Raw genomic sequence first — 6,000 nt, 5'->3', positions numbered from 1 at the left:
TAGGGTAAAAGTGTTTTTTAATTTGATTTTTTTTCCTCCTCCAGCAGTTTAAATATATCATGCCACTCTCTTCTGGTCTGTAAGGCTGTCACTGAAAAGTCTGTTGTCAGGTGTTTTAAATCTTCCTTGTGCAGCATTTATGTCTTTGATCTTGCTACTTTTAGGATCATTTCTTTACCCTTGTTTTTTGGATGTTTCATTATTAAACATTTTGAAGTAGTCTTATTTGGGTTAAATTTGCTTGGTGTCTTATGACCTTCTTGTACTTGGATATTGATATCATTCTCTAGGTTTATGAAGTTCTCTGTTATTATCCCTTGGAATAAACTTTCTACCCCTATATCTTTCTCTATGTCCCTTTAAGGCCAATTACTCTCAGTTTTGCTCTTTTGAGCCTATTTTCTGCATCCTGTACACATGCTTTATTGTTTCTTTTTTTTGGTGTGTTTTCTGACTTTGTATTTTCAAATAGCCTGTCTTCGAGTTCATTAATTCTTCTGATGATTGATTATGTTATTGAAAACCTGATGCATTCTTCAGTATGCTAATTGCATTTTCAGCTCCAGAATTTCTGTTTGATTCTTTTAAATTATTTGAATAACTTTGTTAATTTTATCTGACAGAATTCTGAATTCTTTCTTTGATTTTATCTTGAATTCATTTGAGTTTTCTTTTCCACAAGACAATTATTTTGAATTCTCTCCTGGAAAGGTCACATATCTTTGTTTCTGCAAGATTAGTTCCTGCTGGTTTATTTAGTTCATTTGGTGACGTCGTGTTTTCCTGAATTATCTTGATACTTGTGGATGTTCATCTATGTCTGGACATTGAAGAATTGGGTATTTATTGTAGTCTTCACAGTCTGGGCTTGTTTTTACTCATCTTTTTTGGGAAGGCTTTCCAGATACCCATAGGGACTTGGATATTGTGATATGAGCTGTATCTGCTTTGTAGGACATCTCAAGCCCAGTAGCACTGTGGTTCCTGCAGGGTCATAGAGTTGCTGTCTTGATAGTCTTGGAAAATATCTGAGAGAATTCTCTGGATTACCAGGTGGAAACACTTGTTTCTTTCCTTTAATTTCTCCTAAACACTCTCTCTGCTGTGAGCCACCTGAAGTTGGACTGGAGTGACACAAGAGTCCTGTGGCCACTAGGGCTGTGCTGGGTCAGATCTGTAGCTAGCACAGCACAGCACTGTATCTTATTTGTGGTCTGCTGTAACCACTCCCTGTCCAATGAGTATGTTCAATCAAGACCATGGGGCTCTACAATCAAAAGGTGGCAACACAAGCCAGGCCTGTTTTCCTTCAGGGTGGTGAGTTCCCCCAGTCTCTGAGCAGTCCAGAGGTGCTGCCTCAGAGTCAGTGACTAGATTCAATAATCTTAGAAGTCTACCTGGTATTCTGTTGTACTGCAGATGAGCTGGGATTCAAACCACTAGATACAGTCCTTCCCACTCTTTTCTCCCCCTCTCAAAGGCAGAGGAACCTCACTCAATGGCCACTACCACCATAGGTGCATGTAGAGTATTTTGAGGCTACAGTTAATGTTCCCTTAAGACCCAAGGGCTCTTAAGTCATGCTGCTTGACCTGGGACTTATATTCTTCAGTGGAGTGAGTTCTCCTTTGGCCCAGGGCAGGTCTAGAAATGCCATCCAAGAGCCAAGTCCTGAAATCAAGGACCCCAAGAGTCCACTTAGTGGTGCTTTATTTCTCTGTGGCTGTCCTGGTACCTAAGGCTTGACAAAGTCCCCTTTACTTTTTCCTCTGATTTCTCAAGCAAAAGGAGTCTTGTCCCATAGCCACTACAGGTGTGAATGTGCTGAATCTCTCCCGAGGCCAGCAAGTCTCAGACTCTCACCCAAAGCCATCAATATGTTACCTGAGTATTTCTGTTGGTTATTCAGGGCCCGAGAGCTCTTCACTTAGCAGATGATGAATACTGTTAGAATTGGGTCTTTCCCTTCAAGTCTAAGGGAATGGGAGAAGTAGAAAATTACAGTTTTAGTACACAATTAGAGTTAAATTTGTGCAAATTAAAAAATAAATTGTTAAGACTCTACAATGTTAAGTACAATCTCCATGGTAACCACTAAGGAAATATAAATAAAATATATATATATATATAAAAAGAGAATAAAAACATGGCACTACATTTAAAAACTACTAAAAACAAAGGAAGGCAATAATGGAATAAATGAGAATCAGGAAAAAATAACAAAATGGCAAGTATAAGTTCGTCTCTATTAGCAATTTGTTTACATATAGATTACATTTTCTAATCAAAAGGCATAGATTAGATAAATGCAAAAATAAACACCATCCAACTATATGCTGTTTACAAGATACTCACTTTAGATCTAAGAATTTGTTATAGGTTGATAAAAAATGATGCATTTACATTTCTCTAATGATCAGTGATGACGAACTTTTTTTATACATTTTTTGGCCACATAAATTTCTTCTTTTGAGAAATCTCTGTTCAAATCTTTTGCCCACTTTTTGACGGGGTTGTTTGTTTTATTCTTGTGAATTTTTTAAGTTCCTTGTAGACTCTGGATATTGGACCTTTGTCAGATGGGTAGATTGCAAAAATTTTCTCCCATTCTGTAAGTTGCCTGTTTTTGTTTGTTTGTTTTTTTGTTTGTTTCTTTTTTCTGTGCAGAAGCTCTTTAGTTTAATTAGTTCCCACTTGTCAATTTTAGCTTTCGTTGCAATCGCTTTTGGTGTTTTCATCACGAAGTCTTTGCCCATGCCTATGTCCTGAATGGTACTGCCTAGGTTTTCTTCTAGGGTTTTTATGGTTTTGGGTTTTACATTTAAGTCTTTAAACCATCGTGCGTTAATTTTTGTATAAGGCGTAAGGAAGGGGTCTATTTCAGTTTTCTGAGTATGGCTACCATCTCACACCACTCAGAATAGCAATTATTAAAAAGTCAGGAAACAGGCCTTCCATGGTGGCTCATGCCTGTAATTCCAGCACTTTGGGAGGGCAAGGTGGGCAGATTACTTGAGGTCAGGAGTTTGAGACCAGCATGGTGAAACCTCATCTCTACTAAAAATACAAAAAATTAGCCAGGTGTGGTGGGGCATTCCTGTATTCCCAGTTACTTGGGAGGCAGAGGCAGGAGCATTGCTTGAACCTGGGAGGCAGAGGTTGCAGTGAACCAAGATTGTGCCACTGCACTTGAGCCTGGGCAACAGAATGAGATTCCTTCTAAAAAAAAAAAAAAAAAAAAAAAAATACCCTTTGACCCAGCAATTCCTTTACTGGGTATATACCCAAAGTGTTATAAATCACTCTGCTATAAAGACACATGCATACATATATTTATTGCAGCAGTATTTACAATAGCAAAGACATGGAACCAATCCAAATGCCCATCAATGATAGACTAGATTTTTTTTTTAAATGTGGTACATATACACCATAGAATATTATGCAGCCCTGAAAAAGAATAAGATCATATACTTTGCAGGGACATGGATGAAGCTGGACGTCATCATCCTCAGCAAACTAACACAGAAACAGCAAACCAAACAATGCATGTTCTCACTCATAAGTGGGAGTTAAACAGTGAGACTACATGGACAGAGGGAGGGGAACAACAGACATGGGGGCTTGTTGTGTTCTGGGAGGCAAGGAGAGGGAGAGCATTAGGACAAATACCTAATGCATCTGGAGCTTAAAACCTAGATAGCAGGTTGATAAGAGCATCAAACACCCATGGCACATGTATACCTATGTAACAAACCTTCACATTCTGCACATGTATCCTGGAATTTAAGTAAAATTAAAAATAAATAAACAAATAAATATTTTAAAATAAATAAATAAAGATGAAAAAAGGTAATCCACAGAAAGTATAGAGTGAGCTGCTGTGACTATACCGATATTAGTAAAAATAGACTTTAAGTCACAGTTACAAGAGAGAAAGAAGAACATTGTATATTAATAAAAGGTCAATTTACCAAAAAATGTAATAATTATGAACAAATATGCACCAAACATCAGAATTCTGAAATATGTAAAGCAAACTTTGACAAAATTGAGGGGAAAAATAATAAGCTGTACAATAATAGCTGAAGGGATGAATGTCACAATTTCAGTAATGGATATAACATCTGGTCAGAAGATCAAATAAACAATTTGAACAATGTTATAAACTAACCATATTTAACAGATATATCCAAAAAGCTTCACCCCACAATGGCAGAATACACATTTTTTTGAAGTGAACGTAGAACATTCTCCCAGTTTAGAACTTATGTAAGGTCACAAAAGAAGGCTTAATATTTTAAAAATATATTACATTTAACCAAATATTTTTACTGATTACTATAGAGTTAATGTAGAAATCAATAACAGAGTGAAGGCTAGAAAATTCAAAATTATGTGATAATTACAAGACATACTCTTGAACAACCAATGAGTCAAAGAATAAATCACATAGAAAATGAGAAAATATTTTGAGACAAATGAAAACAGAAATGCAATATATCAAAACTTATGGAATTCAGAGAAAGCAGTGTTAAGAGGGGATTTATAGCTTTAAATGCATGCATTATAAAAGAAGAAAGTTATCAACCAACAACCTTAATGTAAACATTAAGGAAGTAGAAATAGAAGAATAAACCAAATCTAAACCTAACAGAGAGAATGAAATAATACATATCAGAACAGAGATGAATAAAAGAGAATAGAAAAGCAACAGAAACATTGTGAAATCAAAACTTGGCTGTTCAAAAGGATCAGCAAAATGAATAAGGCTTTAGGTGTATTGACTAAGAAAAAAAAAGATAAAATATAAAAAGAAGTAAAATCAGAAATTAAAATGGTGACATTGCTACCAATTTTACAGAAATAAAATGGACTATAAGAGAGTACTACGAACAATTATAAGTCAAAAAGTTGGAAAACCTAGGTAAAAAGTCCAAATTTCTAGAAGCACACAACCCACCAAGAATAAACTATGAAGAAATAGATAATCTGAACAGGCCTACAACCATCACAGAGATTGAATCCATAATCAAACACCTCACAACAAAACAAAGCCCTGGACCATATAGCTTCACTGGTAAGTATTACCAAACATTTAAAGAAAAATCAACATGGATTTTCAAGAAACACTTCCAAAAAGTAGAAGAGGAGGGAATATTCCCTAACTCATTATATGAGGCCAGCATTAACTTGATACCAAAGCCAGACAAAGTAATTATAAGACTGAAAACTACTGAGAAATAATCTTTGTGAATATAGGTGTAAAGTTCTGCAACAAAATATTAGCAAAACATACTCAGAAACATATTTAAAAGGTTATACACCATAAAGAAATAGGATTTATTCTGGGACTGCAAAGGCAGTTCAACACACAAAATTCAATTTTTTAACCAAAATGATCTACTGGTGCAATTGAATCCCTAAAAAAGCCCCAATGGCATTTTCTGCAGAAATAGAACAATCTATGCTAAAATTTAATGCAATCTGGAGAGAATCAAACAGTCACAACAATCTTGATAAAGAAAAACCAATCTGGAAGTCTCACACTTTCTGATTTATATATATATCAAAACCACAGTACTCAAAACAACATGCTACCGGGATGAAGACAGACAAATAGACCAATAGGCTATATTAGAAACCTCAGGTATAAGCTCTCATGTATATGATCAAATAATTTTAGACAAGGGTGGCAAGAACACTCAGTGGGGAAAGGACAGCTCTTCAACAAATGGCTTTAGAAAAACTGGACATCTACACACAAGAGTGAAGTTTGATCCTGATTTTATATAATATTAATATGTAAAAATAACCCTAAATTGATTAAAGACCAAAACATAAAATCCAAAACAATAAAACTCTTGGAAGAAAGCCTAGGAGAGAAGCTTTATGATGTTAGATCTGGCAATGATTTCTTACCATGACATGGAAACTATAGACAATAAAAACAAAGATGGTCAAATGAGACTACATCAAAACCAAAAATTCCTCTGCATT

Source organism: Macaca mulatta, chromosome X, assembly GCF_049350105.2.
Source record: "Macaca mulatta isolate MMU2019108-1 chromosome X, T2T-MMU8v2.0, whole genome shotgun sequence".
NCBI classification, from domain to species: domain Eukaryota; kingdom Metazoa; phylum Chordata; class Mammalia; order Primates; family Cercopithecidae; genus Macaca; species Macaca mulatta.
Note: the sequence above shows the minus strand (reverse complement) of the source record.